The sequence below is a fragment of the Lissotriton vulgaris genome, chromosome 8 (genome assembly GCF_964263255.1).
Source record: "Lissotriton vulgaris chromosome 8, aLisVul1.2, whole genome shotgun sequence".
NCBI lineage: Eukaryota > Metazoa > Chordata > Amphibia > Caudata > Salamandridae > Lissotriton > Lissotriton vulgaris.
Window position 1 is genome coordinate 1,390,779,551 of NC_141696.1, and position 20,522 is coordinate 1,390,800,072.

Here is a 20,522-nt window from a genome sequence, read left to right on the forward strand (position 1 = left end):
ATGTAGATCACTGATTTTGACCAGTTGAGCGTGTATCCTGATGTTCTTCCATGTGTATCGCATAGAGTTAGGAGCGCCGGAATGCCCCTCTCGGGTTCCATTAAATAGATCAGCATGTCATCCGCGTAGAGCGAGACCCTGTCTTCCCATCCCTCCCTCCAACTGATCCCTTTCAGCAACGGTGTCGTTCTGATCTGTATTGCCAATGGTTCCAAGACCAAGGCAAAAAGGAGGGGCGGCCCTGTCGAGTACCCCGTGCCAGTGGAAAGGTGTGTGAGATGTGGCCGTTGGCAGTAACCTGTGCCACCGGTTCTGTGTACAGGAGTCTGATCCAAGAAATATATTTTGGGCCAAAGCCCATATGGTGTAGTACCGCAAATAAATACTCCCACTCCACCATGTCGAAGGCCATCTTGGCGTCTAGGGATAGAATCGCTGCCACCTCTGATAAGGAGGGGGCTCGCGCCAGCACCCCGTGTACCTGCCTGAGATTAAGGGCTGTGCTTCTGTGGGGCATAAAGCCCGATTGATCCGGGTGTATCAGGTGCTGGAGGTGTGTCAGTAGTCTATTGGCAAATAGCTTCGCTAGAATTTTCGCCTCCGCATTAAGAAGGGATATCGGCCGATAGGATGTGCATTCCGCTGGCAGTTTATCGGGTTTTGGGATGGCCACAATCGTTGCGGTGCGCTGATCTATTGGGAGCTTTGCTGACGCCAGGCTCTCCACATACATCGCCATCAGGTGTTTGCCAAGTGTATCCGACATGAGTTTATACCACTCTATGGGGTTCCCCTTGGGGCCCAGAGCTTTCCCTGAATGGACCATGTGAATCACCCGCTGTATCTCCTCTATCGTCAAATCTGCCTCTAGCTCTTGGACTGCCTCCGGTGTCAGAGTCATTTAGTGCGGCCTCTGCTGCTTGCAACGTGACTTCTGTGTCAGGGGAGTAGACCGCTAGGGTATGTACTATGTCCTCAGGGTGCGATTGCAGCTGTCCCTTGCATGTATAGAGTTGTTGTATCCCTCTATTGGTCCCCCCTCGTTTGTCAAGCCACGCTAGCATTTTCCCTGCTTTGTCCCCAATGTCATATATTCTGTGAGCTGTACTAGAAATGTTGTCACTAACTTGTGACTTGAGGTGATCGTGATATTGCTGCTGGCGCAGTTTCAGTGTGTGCGTAGCGTCCGCTGTGGGATCGGCCATGTGTGCCTCATGAAGCGCCAGTTCCAACTCTGAGAGTTCCAGCCGGCATTCTCGTTTGTGTCCCGCGATGGATGCGATTGCGCGCCCCCTCAGTACCGTCTTGTATGCCTCCCACAGGATCGAGGGAGAGTCCACCGAAGCCTCATTTTCGGCAAAGTAGTGTGTGGTCGCTGTCTTAAGGTCTTTTTTGATCTTGGGGATCAATAGAAAATTGGGGTATATGGGGAATATCCTTGTGCGCGTCCTCTCTCTAGTGGTGAGGGTCATGACCACTGGTGAGTGATCTGACACCCCTCTGGGCAGAAGGTCTATGGAGTCTACGTCATTCATGCCTCCGCCAAGCAGCAGAAAATAATCTATTTGGGATAGACTATTGTGTACTGATGAGTAATAGGTGTATTGTTGGGTTGTGGGGTGCTTATGCCTCCAGACATCCGCCAGTCCCATTGCTTCCAGGAAGCCCGGGAATGTGGAGGATCCTTGTGTGTGTCTCCGCACTGGAAGCGTGTCCAGCGTCGGGTCTACTATGGCATTGAAGTCCCCTCCTATGATTGTGTCCCCCGCCGGGAGATTTAATAAGAATTCCCCCAATGCCGGCATCGCAACAGAGTGTAGCGCTGGAGGAATATAAACGGACACCATAATCAGAAGTCTCCCCTCCCACTGCCCATGGAATGCTGCAAAACGCCCTGGTCGTCTACTTTATGTTGGAGAATAATAAAGGAGGAGTTTTTTTTACTAGGATACCAGTTCCCCGTGACCCCGAGGTAAATTCTGAGTGCGCCACCATCTTGTAGCCTCGTCTGTCAAGTGCTCAACATGCTGTCTCCATAAGGTGCGTCTCTTGTAGTAACACTAGTGACGGGTTCTGACGTTTAATCGCTTGCAGAACTAGCCCCCTCTTTATTTTGTCGCCCAATCCTCTAACGTTCCAAGTGAGCACACAGAGGGGGGGGACTGACACTTAGCGAGTCGCGTCCTCAGGTGCCGAGGATTGGGATTGCTGAGTCAACATGAGGCATCAGTAACTTTTCTTGTTTGCCTGTCAACAGCGGCACCTTGTAACTACCACTACACATGGATCTGTGTGTGTAATGTGTGATATAGTGTGTTCGAACGTGTGGTTCTTGAACTAAAACTAAGTAACTTCTCCTCCCCTCCCCCCTCCCTGCGCCACGGACATAACATCGCCCGCCTCCCCAACTTTGCAGAGTGCTTAAACCCATCCCAAACCACCTTACTTGCTCGTGGGGGTAAAGAGTCCTGGAGCCCCTTTGGCTCAGTCCACCTTACTCGGCTTCACCCAACCCTGAGTTAATGAGGCGTCTCACCCGGCTGTTGTGATGAGTCATGTCCAGTTTTGCAGAGTCGTGGTTAGTCATTATTCAGTTGGTTGCTCATCATCTTCCGATCTCGTCTCTGGTGACCTTTCTTGAGGTGTTGGTTCCTCCAAACGCGTCTCAACTTGCGATCCGGCTTGTTGGTTTCGCTGCCCTCTTTTGGATCGGCGGGGCTCCTCCACCTGTCTCCAGCCCTCGAGCCAGTCTTGCGCTATCTCAGGTGTGTCGAAGAACCACATCTTCCCGTCTGCAATGACTCACAATTTTGCTGGGAATAGCATTGACTAGGGTATCTCCTTTGCTCGCAATGCTTTTTTAACCTCGAAAAAGGTTTTCCTGCGCCGGGCCACCTCCGCTGTGTAGTCTGGGAAGAAGGCCAGCGTGGAGTTCTGGAGTTTAATGGGAGGTGAGACCCTTGCAGCCTGTAATATCGTGTCCCTGTCCCTGAAGTTGAATAGCCGGGCTAGGACTGGTCTAGGAGGGGCCCCTGGCTTTGGAACCCCGCCGGGCACTCTGTGCACTCTTTCTGTCGAGAAGAAGAGAGAAAGGCCTTTGGGCTGCAGTTTCTTTATAAGTTCTTCGATGTACAGGTCCATTTCTCTTTTATATTCTGTTTCCGGAATACCTAGGATTCGCACGTAGTTCCTTCAGGAGCGCCCCTCCTGTTCATCCAGCTTTGCTTGTAGTTGTTTTGTCACCGCTTCCATGCGTTCCATTGCGATCTGCAATTCCGAGGTGTCTTCCACCAATGATTTGGCGACTACTTCTACTTGCGCCACCCGCTCTGACATTTTATGGAAATCAGCACGCAGCAGATTGACATCAGTGGCGATGGTTCCCACCGTCGTTTGAACATTAGAGAGAGTCTTCATGATGTCCTCCAGCGTCACTTTTTCGTTTCCATCTGTGTCCTGGCCCTTGTCTGTGGACGTGCGACTTTCATTTGGCGGTGGGTTGTGCTTCTCGTAGGCGTATTTATAAAGAAATACATTTTCATTTTAAAACTTTCGCAATCGAACGCTGAGCTACTATATGTTTACTCAGCTTCTGCTGCTCTGGTTCCCGCACACTAAACACACTAAGGTGACGAGCAAATTCATTGACCTGGGGTTTATACTGGCACAAAGAGAGATTTCGTGGCATTGGAAGTCTAAGGGAGGGCCGTCAGTAAGGAGGTGGAGGAATGAGTTGAATGAAGCAGGCTGTCAAGCTTGATAATGAGAAAGCCTTGGATGCAGCGCGTGCGTGGGAATTGGTGGTGCAGGCCTTGCGCGATTCGTTAGTGGAGGACGAGGACTGAGTGGATAGGTCCTAAGGACGCTGCGAGGCATAGCAGTTCGGGGTTACAATTGATGCTGTAGTGGGATCCATACTACAATCGGGAACGTGACACACACCATTAGCGGTTGCCGGGGAGTAGCATTAGGGGGTTGTTCGGGGATGTTCGGGGTGGGTTAGGAGCCAGTAGGTAGCTTGCCGCGATGAGGTTTCCGGGACTGGGAGTGGGCTTGTGGGGCATAGGTTGTTAGCGGGAGGTGGCAGTAGGGCATGGAGTGGACGTGGTGGGCCTCACGGAGCGCGGGGGGATCGGTAGCAGCTTGGTAGCATTGACCTGCTCTTGTAGGATGGCTGATGTTGTTATTGGTTGGGGTTGGGGGGGTAAAAGCAGATACGTAAAACGATTCTTTCGACCATTGTCCCATAGGGACGCTCACCATGATGTCTTCCTGTTCTTTGGGACACTGCGCCGCCCGGCCTCCAGGATGCGGGCTGAATGGCTGTGTATGGTATACATTCTTACGATTGATGCGGGGGGACACCATGTGTGGACTGGTTGAGCAATTATAAGCTGTGGTTTCTAATTCTGCAATAAAAACATATTTAAAAAAAATATATGTTTACTCAGCTTCATATTATATTCAACGTTTTTTGCCTAGTAAATACAGGTATCTTTGGTTTTTCAGTTCATCAGTTATGGTAATGACCCTATTGTGGGTGCGTTTCCTTTGTCGAATTGTATTTTATTTTAATTAGGGAAGGATTACGTTTTGTCCTCTATCTTGTTCTAATAACTGGCAGTGGAGTCCGTTCTCGCCTTTGATTGTTTACGTCACAGATTTAGTAACATATCGTTAGCACTTGAATATTGACTAGAGTCCGTTGTTTATTTTGATACATCACCTAAAATCGTAGTCCTTCGGCGCTCTCACCTTCTGTGTCATTGACATTTGAACTCAACTACTAACTCAGCTGAAATCATTCAGCATTACTCGGGTCACAGGGTTCCGGATCATAAAGTATAAATAACGAGCCTAAATACGCCATTCGGTGCAAACATTTACAGAAGCCACAGAATCTCGTGCCTCGCTCCCAGATTTGCCAGATTTACAACAAAGGTTATCCTGGTAAGTACTGACACTGCACTTCGACTCTTTCAGTCAATTTGTAGTTTGTGACTGTAGAGTCGCTTTTAAAATAATGACTGATTACCTATTCACTTTTTGTTGCAGTAATGTGACAAGACTAGGAAGATCTTCGCATCAAGAAGGATTCCGATTTTATTGCCATTCGTGAAATATTTAAAGCTTACGAGGTATGCTTTATGCCCTTGTAGCATTTCGAAAGATATTTTAACTTTATAATATAAGGGTACATGTCCATGACCAGCATGTTTCCATTTATTGTCTGCAGGTCTCTAAATATGATTAAATAAACGATCTGGGGAGCGAGTGCCTAAATATAACAGATTGGATCAGGTATCTACCCTTATTGTTTCTTTAAATCGGTGAGTTATCGTCTCCATTTGACCATGTTCGAATACGTATACTTATACTCCGTATCTTGTCTTTAGGACATCGATTTGTTTTGAAGTACACATAGATCAGCGCCAGTAACAGAAGGCACGAGGGTAATCTGCACAAACCAGGTACCAGTTTAGTTACTTATCTTGGATTATAAGATACAAACTTATCGAATTGAAGGACAACCAAGCTAATTAGATATTGTATCGTTCTTTATTTATAGACCCGCTCTGCATCAAAATATATCCTGCATACGAAGTTTATTTGTCGATTTTCAAACCATTATGCAGGAAACGTGCTGTATGTTCTTTGAGAAGGTATCTCTTTCACTTCTCTCAAGCGTCCATTATTAAAATATAGGACAGAACAGGTACTCAATTATAACATCTTTTTTTATATAGAATTAAAAGCACTACGGCCGTGAGCCTGGATCAGTTCGATTTACGGTCTATCTGCAATATTAGGTAAATAATAACGATTGCTAACTTCACCACCAATAAGACCTTTAACACGTAACACTTGGTCTGCAATAATTAAATTGTGGCGTCTTGTTTCAGCTCTCTATCCTGTCCTTCGTCTCAGCAAAACAAGACATTACTCTTCAACTGGTAATTTTTCCACTACAGGGTGCCTTGTCAGAGTATGTAAGTATGGTATTTGAAAATAATGTAGATTTAAATAGCCACCGATAAGAAGGAGAAAAGAATCTAAGTGTTACCTTTTTGCTGATCTTTTTAAGGTAAATCCTGACATCTTTTTCGACCTTTTTGGATCGGATATGAACTAAATTAAGTAATAACATGGCTCTTGGTTCCAACCCAATTTTACATCATGCCCTTCCTTTATTCACTTTATTATCGTATAGAGAATAATTGGGTCATCACATTTTACCCTTCCCTGTCTCTCCACCCTCCTCTTACCCTGTAGCTGAGTCCTTGTCCACTTGAAATGCACAAAGAAATGAAAGCCCTAACCTAGGGCACAGTTGAGAAATGTAAACCTGTTTAGAAAGAAGTTGCTATGATGTTGTAGGTCGAATATATTAATGTGACTTTTCTCTTATGAGATTTTATATGGACATATTTGTGGATTTAAAATATGTTTAAAAAAATATTTTGCTTAGTTTTGTTTTTCTTTTCTTCTTTCCTAATGTTTAGGATACACGTGGCTATTCCTGAAGAAGGCGCTGGTCACCGAAACGCGCGTAGAAAATTAATCTTTTATGCCACTTTTTAAACTGTGATTATATTTTTATTGTGTATTGATTGTCTCTTGTGGATTTATTATTCATTATTTGAATGAAAAATACTTCCTTTTTTTTATTTTATGATCTGAATTATGTACTTTTTGTGATTGATTTTTTTAATATGGTCAGTAATAAAAATCGAATTTAGACCTCCTTATATTACTTCTTCTTATATACTTATTTTATCGAAACCCAAAAAAAAGGTTTTTGGTTTAAGTGCCTTGGTTGTTACCTCTCATGCTAGTCTGGGAAGAAGGCCAGCGTGGAGTTCTGGAGTTTAATGGGAGGTGAGACCCTCGCAGCCTGTAATATCGCGTCCCTGTCCCTGAAGTTGAATAGCCGGGCTAGGAATGGTCTAGGAGGGGCCCCTGGCTTTGGAACCCCGCCGGGCACTCTGTGCGCTCTTTCTGTCGAGAAGAAGTGAGAAAGGCCTTTGGGCTGCAGTTTAGTCTTTATGAGTTCTTCGATGTACAGGTCCATTGCTCTTTTACCCTCTGTTTCCGGAATACCTAGGATTCGCACGTTGTTCCTTCGGGAGCGCCCCTCCTGTTCATCCAGCTTTGCTTGTAGTTGTTTGGTCAATTGCGATCTGCAATTCCGAGGTGTCCTCCACCAATGATTTGGCGACTACTTCTACTTGCGCCACCCGCTCTGACATTTTATGGAAATCAGCACGCAGCAGATTGACGTCAGTGGCGATGGTTCCCACCGTCGTTTGAACATTTGAGAGAGCCTTCATGATGTCCTCCAGCGTAACTTTTTTGTTTCCATCTGTGTCCTGGCCCTTGCCTGTGGACGTGCGGCTTTCATTTGGCCGTGGGTTGTGCTTCTCGTAGGCGTATTTATCAAGTTTTGCCTGCGTCTACATGGTTTTGGGCCCTTTACCTGCCATGATGTTCGATGTCACTGGAACGTGGCTATGAATTTGGGGCACTGCTGTCGCTGCGGTTGCTGTGTTGAATCGCACCGAGTTTTTGGGTGTGCTGTCCCTCTGGGGGCACCTCAGCGTGGGGGATTCTTGCACTCCGTTGTATGTCTCAGTCGCAGGCACCCCACGCACTTATGGTGTATCCTTCCGTCAGCGACTGGACGCCTCAGTGAGCACCCGCACACCGGGGGGGTGTTCTCGCCACCGCGGCTCTCAGGGTGTCATTGTACTCCTCTCTCTCTTGACAATGACTCGGGCCGCCTATGTTCTCCTTATAGCGTCATTCTTTTAGTCCCCCTTCCACTGCCCGGGGTTCTTGGTTGCTGCACGCTTCTGTTCACGCACGTGGCGCGCTGCTATTTCATGCTCCTTGATCACTTGTGCATTATAGGTAGTGACCTCTGGTCGTATTGTATCTGTACTACTGCGGTTTCTCTCCGTGCGTTCTATCCCCGGGTGGTCTCTCTTTGTAGGTTGGGCGCACCTCCGGTAAGTATGTGCTAGGGTCTGTCGTGGGTTTTAGCCCCGGCCGCTTCTTTGGGCCTCCGTTCGATGCTTCACATCCCACCGCCAACCTCCTTGTATGTCCGAATGCCACTGTGTCGGGCAATGACTGTCCGGCGATAATGCACCTCGGCACAGTGCATCTGTTGTGCCTCGTGCCGCTGTGTTGTTTTGCACCGCTGCTTGTTGCGTTCCCCACGGTCTAATTATGGGGCAGGCGTGCTCTTGCCCCAGTCTATGCTTCCCCCGCCAGCCTGTGGATGCCGTCCCTACCGCCTCACCGCCTCAGTTCAATCGCCTGGCTTTGCTCAGTCTATGGTGCAGTAATGGCGGTCTGGTCGTTCGTGGTGCGTATGGGTGCTGTTGCTCCTCCCTAGGCGGTATCTCCAGGTCGCGGCCCTCGTTCCACCTCCGTTGCTGGGTCTCCACTGTCTTTCACCCCCGCTGGTCTTATTGGCCGCTGCTCCTCATTGGGATGATTCCGGACCCTGGCAGGCCGTACCACCTCACTGGTTGCGGGGCTATCTGTGCCTTCGTTGTAGTCTTCAATACACCGGAGGGGTGTCGCGGGGCGTCACCTGTACCGTACGCTCCTGCTGCTCCTCAATTGTCGCGTATCTTTCATCTGCCGGCGGGCCGGTTATCTGCAGACTCACTCTGCCGTCCAGCCCTCACTTCCGCCCGGGCTCTTAAGCACTCCAGGCCGGTGCTGCTTCAATGTTCGTAGGCCCATTTTGCCTCTCCGCTACGGACCAGTTCCCGATGTCGGATTTCGACCGGGGTTGGATCAGCTGGCGCCGATTGTACCCAGGTCTCGGGTTCTGCCTCTTCAGGTGGGTCTGACACGGATAATTTAGTCGGATTTATGCAATGAGCCTCAATGCTCCGGGAGCTCTTTTGTTACGCAGTAGCCATGTTTAGCTGCTAGCCACGCCCCCCAATTTATGAGGTTTTTTAACTAGCAATCACGTTTGCAGAGTGGTGGAGAAATGGGGCTGGGCCTCCAACCAGCTCTCAGGAGTTCTGCTGCGTAGGACATAACAGGAGGGCTTCTTGGACCCCAACGTCCCTCAGGAGTAAAGTGGACTTCATCCCCCAACCAGTAGTTCACAAGGAAACGTGTTTGCAGAGTGGTAGAGAAAGGGGGGGAGGGCGTGGCCTCCGAAGACCTCTTAGCAATCCCACTGTGTAGGATTTACTGGAGGTAACAGGAGGGGTATTTGGTCCCCAAGGACGTTTTTGGGGGCCAACAACCACTCCTATTACCTCCAGTAAGTCCAACACAGCAGGATTGCTGACTTCTGATAGCTGGCCACAATTCCTTTCTCCACCACTGTACAAATGCGCCTCCTGGCGTGCTCTTGTTTGGGGGATGAAGTCCCCTTCGCTGGTGAGGGCCCTTAGGGGTCAACTAGCCCTCCTCTTACCTCCAGTAAGCCCCACACATTGGGATTGTTGAAAGGAGGTCGCAGGCCATGCCCCTTTCTACACCACTCTTCAAACGCGCCTCCTGGCGCACTACTATGTGGGGGATGAAGTCTCCTTGCCACTTGAGGGGCAAAGGGGGTCAAGTAGCCTTCCTATTGCCTCCAGTAAGCCCCACACAGCTGGATTACTGAGAGGTGGTCAGAGGCCACGCCCAGTTTATCCAAACTCTGCAAACGTGCCTCCTGGCGCACTGCTTCTTGGGAGATGAAATAATCAATTATCGTTTCTGGATTTTTAACAGTATAGAGCACCAACATCAAGTCTACTCCAATATACTCAATGAGTCAGCGGCGTCCTAGCGAGACTAAGGCTTGGCTGTTTATGTGCGCGGAAACCCGGCTAATAGCGACCTGAACCTATTGGCAGGAGTGACTTCAGAAATAATTCAAAACAAGAAGTTGGATCAGGGTACCACCCCGATATTGGCACAGATATGAAGTAGTGTGCCTTCGCATTTGATGTGAGAATCCTAGATTAAGGAGACTTGATAGGAAGTTAAAATTAAGGACCTATCCTCCGCTGTCTTCTATTGAAGGGGCTATCGTTATCCCTTGGTTGCCCCCCTTTTACCCTGTCCTGATGAAGACTCGCATGCCCCAGGTTCAAATCACCGATTGGGCTTAAGACAAGTCGAAACGTCGACGCTACCTCCCCTTACCTTGGACCAATTTATCCTTGATCTCGTGAAGTGCAAAAAGCTTGGGCATACATGTCCGGATATAACATTTTTGTGATTACAATGGTTTAAAAAGAATTTTATATTTGGCTAGGTACTCAATACGGCAAAAAATGTAATGCTTGGTATTGTTGGAAAAATAATGTGAATCTGTCCTGGTTACTATGTGAATTCCTTTCTGCTTTCACTTATTTTACACCCTAATCACTCTTTTCTTTGCACGCTCGATCCGGGCAACCACCTGCTTTTACCTATCTGAAATATTACATTGTGTATATATATAAAATGAATTTAAAAAAATGAAACAATGAATTAAATACATTGTACCTTTTGCCTTTGATCGTGGTGGCTGTTTATTATTCTGTACTAAGATCATTGAGTATATTGGAGTAGACTTGATGTTGGTGCTCTATACTGTTAAAAATCCAGAAACGATAATTGATTGAGTCAACTCTTATAATCAATAGGATTAGGACCATTGTTTTTTCATATCATAACATACCCAGGTCCATACCTTATCGGTTACCCCATTTTTCTTAATGGTTAAATAGTTTTTTTTCAAGGGATGGGGGTTGGAGCGGTCCCCCTCCTGGGTCATTTTTGGCCCAGGGACCCCACCCCCCCATTTGATTTTTTTTAAATTTACATTGAAAGGAGGGGGACTGCACCATCCCCCTACCGCCCCCCCCCCGCTAAGGCCAATTTTGGCCCCAGGGACCCCATCCCCTGGTGCCAGGCCTTACCTTAAAAAAAAATCGGTATAGGCTACTTGGGGCAATATTGCCCCAGGGACCCCATTCCCCAGGGCATGGCTACGTCATTGGGGACCGTGGGGGGAGCCTCAAGGCCCCCACAGTCCCAACCAGCTCCTTGCCTCCTGCGGGAACCAGCATTGCTTTTGGGCAGAGGGAGCTGCAAACATGTGGCTCCCTCTACCCAAAAGCAATTCTGCTCCACTTCATGGAAGCAATAGCCATTGCCATTCTCTCGCTTCCATGAAGAAAAGCAGAGTTTGCTATGGCTTGGCAGGAGTAGTGCTAGGTATTTAGCCCTGGGGAGGTGGCAGTCCCCAGGGATGCGGGGGCCTGAGTGGACCCCGCATTTTTTATTCAATTGCCCCCTGGACCTGGCCCAGCCAGCGGCCTAATTAAATGAAGCTTGGGAGACCCTGCTTCGTTTTTTAAACATTTTCAGCCTGATTTGCGTATCCAATGCAACTCCCGCCGAAAATGTAAAAACGGAAATGCTTTTTTGGCCCTGGGGGGGCCCCTGTAGGACCCCCTGAACAGGCATAGGGGTCAGGGTGTTTCTACCCTGCCCCCTTTTCTTGTTTTTCACCTTTTTTCTTGTGACTTGGTTTAACTGAGTCACAAGATGGCTATCAACACCTAACTGACTAGCAACAGTGTATCATTAGCTCTCTGTCCTATAGCAAAGTTACCAATGATTAGACAACCCAGAACATGCGACTTAGGACACTCTCAGGAATGGTGAGAATCAAGAACACTCTTTTGTTTTTATTCTCATACCAGTCCACAACGTGAGTAATTAGAGACACGGAAAAGTTTAAAATGTTTATTTTAGCGATGTGCTCCTAAGATGCAGTATTTTAGCTAACATAATCAGGCATATGATTAAAAATAATATGATCAGCATTGTTACAATTCCATAAAACACAAAGGGAGAAATCATGTTATAATGATATTGGAAACAGGTCCTATAGCGCCTTGTGTAACACTCTCCCCTGCTAGAAACTAGGTTTTATAATAATAATAGAAGGTCTCTTAGGCTTCAATGGGTAACCCCATACCTCCAAGATCAGCAGAAGTGAATCACTTCAGGATCAGCAAAGCTTTCTCTCTCTGGAAAAGGATTTTCTCCAAGTGCCCTAATCATGCATGCAGTGAAATATTAAAGGCGCTAGAATTTAAGTTAGCTGCAGCTGTGTTCGTGTTATGTCTAGATCGGGGGCCGATCAACCTGAATAAAAGAATACATTGTTAGGGTGACCTTGAAGACTTCTGCACACAGTGTACAGACTGAGGTCGCAATGTAAGTCTAGGGATGTTAGAAACAAGCCGTTCTCATGCGCGGAAAAATCCAGCAGTCTTACTTACATGTAGTGTCGTGTGCGAAAGCTGCGAATCGTCAAAATGGCGTTTAACTTCTAATAAGCTTATGTTAACATAGCAATGTGTGCAGGCAAGGCCCTAGCCACCGTACACTGGTTTGAAATGTTGGCAGCCAATCAGATCTCAGGCACATGATCGAGAGGGTTTCGAGGATCCACCGCGCCCACAGTTGTATATCTGCAAAATCTTTACATTTCTCTGGAACTACTGAACGGATTTACACCATTTAACAAAAATAGTGCTTTCTTCATCAAGAGCTAAAGTTTTGACAAAATTGGTGTAATTCCGTTCAGCAGTTCGGGCTGTAGCCGCGTCCAAAGTTTCCTATGCAAATTAACATGGAGAAAAGGCGTTTTGGGACCCCACCTTTTTCTCAGCCTCCGCTTGACGGATCACCCCGATACTTTCAACACAGCAGCTGAAGTGAGTGGCATAGTAGTTTTGAAAAATTCACAAAGATTCGTCAAACAACTCCAAAGATATTGGCAAAAGAAAAACGCTTTTCCTTTAGAAACGAGGGCCTAACTATAGCTACCTACTGGCAACCCCCGGTAGGTAATATCTATCTATCTATCTATCTATCTATCTATCTATCTATCTATATATATATAACTCCGTCGCTTATGCTAAGCAGCTCGATGTTTGCATTTAGTACACAGGTACGGACATGGACCACAAGTTTCTGATGCTGATTTTTTTTTTTGTGCTTTCTCTGCCGCCATAACGTTTCGGCTCCGAGGAGCCTTGATCACATGACAACATGAGTAATTTTACCACCCACTTTTAAAGTGCCTGTGCATAGGGTAACACTGGTCACATGGCATAGAAATAAAAGACAGATTACATAAGTTTTAACAATTAAATGACAATGCTAAAACCTTAATGGCTATAACCAATTTACCTTGCGGCAAATAATATATTAAAACGGTTACTTTTCTATGCAAAAAAGCCAATGTATTGTGCAAAGATGCAAATATGTGTAAGTAGTGTGCAAAACATTGCTATAGCTGCCACGCCTCAATATATTAAATACACTCAAGTATTTTAAATAATACTCATGTGACCTGCAGTATTCAGTATAAATATACAAAGCATTCTAGATAGGCATATCAGGTTACACCACAAATTCGTTGTAGCTCAATGATAGTATTAGGCTATATTCGGTGAAGTACACCATCAGTCCATAGTCGCTAGCGAGAGCCTAAGCCCTGCAAAGCAGCCAATATATGAGAAATATATATGTATTGTAAATATATATATATATATATATATCCTCTCCAAAGAATTATGCAAGAGCTTTCACTCTTTAAACCTTTAAACTATACTTCGACATGTGACTTGCATAAACATACAGACCCTCATTACAACTTGATTGCAAATCCTGAGCAAACTCCAGTTTGTGCCCGAATTAAGGTGGAGCACAAAGAGTGCACAGTTTTCTCTGCTTTCACTGTAACTGTCAACTAATTAAATCTATTATTGGTGCTTGTATTTGTACTCGTTCTTGTCGCATGGAATGATGCCACTAGCAGTGCGTGACATGAGATATGGCCTAGAGCCTAGAACAGCCGGCCTTGGTTCTGAGAAAGCAGCTTTATCTCCCTGTGCCTAAAATATATATAACAAGTCTGGTCCTCTTGTAAAGTGCTCCAATGCCTTCGGGTCAAGTTCGCACTATATCACACTGCCAGAAACTATTATGTAAGCAATTATTAGCGAAAAATAAATAAATATGGGTCAAAAAAACGATCTCATCCATTTTTTTTTGCCATTTTCACTTTCGGAGAACTGTAGGTGAATAATACACTAGACTGAACGCGCTGTTGTGTTTTACGGGATATGAATTTAAGATAAATTCATTTTAAAAGCCCGTATTTTGGATAAATGTGGGTTTTAATCTGGATTGTTTTTGGTGGCCAACCTGATTCACTTTGCATTTCCTTCCCTTGTGCCATCTGGGTACCCATAATAATAGTGGGGTATAACAACATACTCTCCTCATCCCCACATTGGTGTTCACCAATCACTCCTTAGTATCATGAACATGTGTTTATACAAAGGTGGGGTGTTCTGAGTTGGTTTACTTATTTTATACAAGACCATGTACAGGGGCATGGTGTAAGCAAACAGGCTATTTGCAGATTAACCCCCCACTTTTTGCCCCCATTTCGACTACTAGCTACTGGTTTCTCGACTCTTAGGGTGCGCTCAGGCCTGCTAACCAGCTCTCAGTGCCAGTTTTCTAACCCCTTACAAAGTGTATGTCAAATTGGCTATCCTCAACTAGCAAGTACTATGTTACTTATTGGTCCCTAGTATATGGTACCCAGGGTACCAAGAACATGTAAGGCAGTGTGTCCACCCAATGCTGCAGCACTGGTTGTGCCACCCTGTGTGTGACAAAGTAGAAAAATGGCTCCCAGCCTGCCACTGCAGACTGGAATGGTAGTGTTTAAACTGTCAGTTTGACTTTGCCATTCAAAATAATGGCAAATCTACCAATTCCCTTAACAATATATGTAAGTCTTCCCTAAGGAAGGCCTCGAAATCCCTAAGGCAGGGAGCTGTATTTTATTTAGAGGGACATGTGTGCTTATATATGTCCTTACAGCAAAACCTCTAAAATTGTTGTTTTTCTGTGGAAAGTTTAGTAGCCCCATTGGCTAACACAAGATTACTGTCTGGCACCCCAGTCTGGCTAACTTTCTGAATGGGACTACCTAACTGGGTACAGTAATGTATCAAATGAATCGTGGCATTGAACCCAACCCGATACCCAAGTCGAATTCAATATCTCTATTAAAGTAAAGAAACTTTTAAAACTTTTAGAAAGTTGCCTATCTGTCACCGAGCTGGTTGAGTGATCGCACATAGGCACTGGCCCATAGATAGCATTCTGCCTGCCTGGCAAGTCATGTGAATGATTCATAGGCTCAAAAACAATGTAAGCCCACTGCAGGAAGAAGTGTCACCTACTCTTTGCAGGAAGCCACTCAGGGTGTTAGCCCAAAAGGCAAGCTTCAAAGGCAAAGCCACCTTTGTTGGGAAAATGGCGGTAACGCTCTCGACGGACTGCCCTTTGTTAAGGTAGACAGGCTGGAAATAGGGCCAGAGAGGGAAGACCAGTGCCCAAATCAGTTTTTCTGTGGGCTTGTAGCCCCCAGGGGCCGTATTACACTTTGTGGCGCATTTTCTTTGTTAGCACCAGGCTCACCTTTCAAAACGTGCGCTAAGCGCCAACAAAGAGAGTGCGCCATATTATATTGAATGATCTGCCCCCAGGGCAGCCGCGAAGTCGTACTGCCTGGAGGCAGTGCATTCAAGTGAAATACGGAACAGTTTTGAACCAGCTGCTCCGTGTTTCACTGTGCAGTCAGCAACCTGCCTCTACTTTTAATAGGGGGGAGATATCCTCTTGCAGGCAGGTGCAGTGAGGGACTGCATCTGCCTGCAAGGAGATGTCTGGGGGGTCCATAGAACCCCTTTCCCTTCTACAGAGGGCTGCCTTCAGGTGGCGGACTGTCAGTGCCCCTCCAGATAGCTGCTTTGCCTCTGCGCCTGTGTCTATAATACAGCACTGATACAGAGCCAAAAGGATTCTCTCATTTGCATGGGGCCACACCCCCATGCAAATGAGTGAACACCCTCTGGGATAGCATTAGCACTGTATGTACACCTGTGCTAGTTGTATTACAGAACAAGCGGCAAAAGCATTTGCAGCCCTTTCTGTAATACCAAAGTGACCTGGGAGCGTGCAAAGTCACGCGCATGCCCGTTGTGCCCACGGGCACTTTCCATAATATGGCCCAGGTAGCCACACCTGTAGGTTGGGCTACCAAGCTCATCACAGTCGAGGAGAGGTTCAGACTTCTTGATAGTGGCCAGAATAGAGCACTCTGAGATTGCCAGATGCCACACATTGCCGGAAAATTGTAACTAATAGAGTGGTGATCTCATAGCCCATTGGCTAGTGACTGCGTAGCCCCTCAGGGCTCTTTCCCTGGTTAAATATGGCACCCAAGGCACCCTGAACCTCAGATCACATCATATTTAGAACAAGGACCAAAAAAGGACTGCCCTGCTGCCCCTGGACTGCAAAAAGAGAAACTGCACCATCTGCTGGACCTGCTGCACTTTTAGACTAACATAGTTAGGACTGCGCCTGTGGCTCCTGGTTCTGGGAAAAGTGGTTCCCCAGCCCAGACTGAATCAGTCACTTCAAGGGTCAGGTGGCTTGGCCCCTGGAACAGCACTAGGGACATTAAAGCTGACGAAGCCCAAACTGACGAGTTGGTAACCACTTTGGAGAAATCACCACTGACTGCCACTGGGTGTCCCAAGAGACCAATCCTCGATGGTAAATTGGTGTTGTACACTTAGGACCAGATGTACTAACATTAGGAATACCGATTTCCTAATTGCAATTCTCTCTGCATCGCAATTAGGAAATCAGTATTCCTAATGTATGAAACTCTTGAGTTTCATTAGTGATTCCTAGTGGGTCGCAAATAGACCTGCATCATGCGTATTAAAGAGGTAGGTTTCAATTTGCGACCCATTAGGAATCGCAGCCACAACAGGTATGGTGGCCTGCTGAGGTCGGCAGACCACCAGGTCTGTGATTGCTTTTTGATAAAGCAATAATAAGAAACCCGGATGCGTTTAAAAGGAAAACTTTGCAATTTCATTTGTCAGGAGTGAGCAGTGGTCCATAAGACCACTGCCTGCTCTTAAAAAATATTTCTTTTCCATTCTAAAAGGGGGAGGGATCCCCCAGCGGCCCTTTTTAACTTGCGAATGGGTTATTTCCTCCTTCAATGAGTAGGTAGATAATTAATGTTTTTCAACTGTAATTCGGTCGCAAAACATTCATACATCCCATTCAGATTCAGTATTTGGAAGGGACACCCTAAACACGATGCTTCCTAATACCAGATCCCAAACAGAAATTGTGATTCGGTAACGTGTTATCGAATCACAATTTGTGTTTTGTACATATGTAAAAGCATTCCTGCGGTCGGAAATGGCTCGTTCAGCTATTTCCGACAGCAAAAATGCTTCATACATGTGGCCCTAAGTTCTTTTGTTCAAGCTTTGCTACTCAAAAGCCATAGCTGCCCAGGTTTGAGCTTAAGGTTGTTCCAGCGAGCCTGACTGGAACGAAGACAGTTTTTGTGAGTGTATTCCACGGTAAGGCTACAATTCATACCATATAATACACCCAAATCCTCACAGTTGATAAACACAGAACAATCGATATCTCAATATCCTAGTAATTCAACATATAGAGCAAATGTCCTTTGGTGGCCTAATTAGAAACTTTGACAACATTTTACATGGATGATTCCCAACAAATTTCAGAATATCTACTCAAAGCATCTTCATAAAATACATTAATTATGCACAGGGCCGGACTGGAAGTAGTGGGCACGGGATGTTTTCCCGGTGAGACGGAAGGATGGGGGCCAGTTTTCAAGTGCTGCAGGCCAGTTTTGTTACTGGGGGACATGTAACAAAAGCAAAAGCAGTGCTAAAGTGGAAGGAGTGCTGCTTTTCGCTAGCAACCACCCCTCCCCTGGGACCAGTCCGGCAGAATTGCCAGGGTTGGTTTTTGTTCCCAGTCCTGTCCTGATTATGCAGATGACTTCCTCTTACTCTATCAAGCCTCAATCAACTAAAAACGTTTCTATGGTACTCTTCACTAAGGTGGTCACTTTACTTACTTTCAAAATGGACACTGTTTCCAGTTATGGGCTTTAATGATGCAAATAATGCATTCTGGGTGTCTTAGTATGCTTTCATTGAGTTAATTATAGTAACACACTTGGTATCCTACAATGTGGCCTTTGGCCATAGCCTCTGCTCTTTACTTCTGGGCACTTATCTTGGCCCTTACATTTTTGGACCCTCCTAAAACCTTTCTCCCTGGCAAACCTGCCCGAACGTTTTCAGGATTATTTTAATGTGAAATACATTTTTGGGAAAGTTTTCTGCAAATTCATCAGTTTGGAACTGCTGCCTTTTTTTTGCTAAATCAATAAAAACAGTTGCATTTTGGCATAAAAATTACTATTTGACCACTTCAAATGATACTTTGCATATGAACTGCACACTTTAAACCTTGGAATTTAACAGCAACTACAAATAACTCTTCGTATGAAAAATATGCCCTTGCATCATAGTATGGGCAAAGTTTTGTTAGCAATGTAGTAACCTGAAGAATGAGGTCGGATATCCAGGTGCCTAGTGTGTGTAAACACTTGTGCATCACTTGGAATCAGGCATCAGAACAGTATCTGACCACTTGTGTGGTTTATACATATACACATAGATTGATAGCTAGATTTATAAAAGTCTACTAGCATACAAGGCTCCAAATACACACACTTCTCACTATTGCAGCCCCTTGTCTCTTTCTCACACTTTCTCTTTTTTAGTTAAAAAACAACACAAAGCACCTATGCCCAGATTTTTAATTATTTGACGCAGCACATTGCATCAAGACAACTTGCTGTGCTGTGTCACATAAAGAAGGAAGGATTGGACCATATTTACCAAGATGTGGCGCAATCCTGCTCTCTCACTGCATTGGTGCACTGTGAGCTGCCTAGCGCCAACACAGGAACCCTTGTGCCATGGTGCAAGAGTGCCTGCTTTACAGGCAGGATTGTTTTTGTGCAAGTAAAAGACATTTTCCTCATTCTATGTGTACTACATAATACAGTTAAAGTGGAAAGAGATAATAACAAGGAGAACTAAAGATATTTTTCCTTGTTGCGCATCTATCGGGAAGGTGTACCATTTTGACGCATTCCCGGGTTTACTAGTCTTGGTAAATCTGGGAATGCTTCAAAAATCATGGGTGAATGTGTGGCAACACCCACTCTCCATCCATGTAACATCTTACCCGTGCAGAGTAATCCAAGGCAGTTTCTTGTTCTGCCTTGCATTACTCCAATTTTACCAAACAAAGCATTGCCACGCAAGGTGGCCTTGATAGCTTCATAAATCTGTCGTAAGGATTGCATACCCTTGTGTCACCCTGCAAAGCAATCCGTTGGTAAGTCTGGGCCCTAGAATTCATGAAGGACAGAACATCCTCTGCTGTTAGCCCGTGTAATCGAGAGTTAGCACACTCTGTTATTGTTTCATCAGTGACTCAGATGATGTTTGCTTGCAGCATATCAGATGAGGACACAGTAGCTGGGACCATAGCAGGGGGATAAGCCTATGTTTAGACCTCATTCAGATCAGTGAAATTATTGCAAAGGAGGTATGAAAAAACGTAGGGGCAGATTTACAAGAAAGTGACGCATCTGTCAATTTCCCTGCGCCAACCTAAGAAACCCTTGTGCCACCATGGATGTGCCGTATTTACAATATGGCACACCATGGCACAACTATTGACAGATGCGTCAGAAATCCTGCGCATCTGTTGGGGCAAAACTCACGCATTGCTGGAGTCGTGTCCCAAGCACAACGCAACTCCAGCAATTAATTTTGAGGCCTTTTCCCACTGCACTGCGTCACTCCTTACGCCTGCATCAAGCAGGCGTAAGGTTTTGAAGCAGTGGCGACCTAGAAGTGACTCAGTGAAATCTTGTAGATTTAACTGCACCACTTTTACAAGTCTTTCCTGCGTGGGAACACCCACCCTGCATACATTATACCAGACGCAGGTATAATGTGATGCAGGGTTTTACAATGTGACGCATCTCCCTAGATGCGTCATGTTGTTAATGAGCAGCATTTTTCATGCTGCTGCTGCGTGACAAAAGTGACACAACAGTGGCGCAAAAGGTTGCAAGGGGCTTGTAAATCTGCCCCTTAGAGCCTTGGAAGATGTGTTATCTTGTGAATTTTATTTGTTTATAAGTAACAAGAGATTGGCACTTGAAATAAGAAGTATACTAATAAGTATAACTCAGGAGAAATAGCCAATATTGTTTCCATGCTCAAGTTAATCAGTACAGGGCCTTTGTGTATTCAGCCAGAAATGAAGGGTCAGATTTATCAACATTTGGCGCAACGCAACACAACACAACGCAAAGCAGCAAGACAACTTGCTGTGCTACGTTAAATGGAGAGAACAGTAATGCACCATAATTACTACCAAATGGCACTTTCCTGCTCTCTCTGTGTGCTGGCAGGATGGTGCAATTGTTGTTTTTGTGCAGGAAGGGCCACCTTCCTGCACACAAA

At 45.8% G+C, this 20,522-nt stretch overlaps 1 protein-coding gene and 1 long non-coding RNA gene across 5 annotated transcripts in view; both read left to right on the top strand.

The window, feature by feature from the left end:
* The window catches only part of SIM2 (SIM bHLH transcription factor 2), a 635,950-nt gene that overhangs the window by 361,699 nt on the left and 253,729 nt on the right, over positions 1 to 20,522 (top strand). The gene's annotated exons all lie outside the window — the stretch shown is intronic.
* Positions 5,419 to 6,038, top strand: LOC147698804 (uncharacterized). The gene is made up of 4 exons (XR_015299226.1): positions 5,419 to 5,471; positions 5,570 to 5,663; positions 5,748 to 5,810; positions 5,904 to 6,038. It is a non-coding gene; the product is annotated as an uncharacterized LOC147698804 (long non-coding RNA).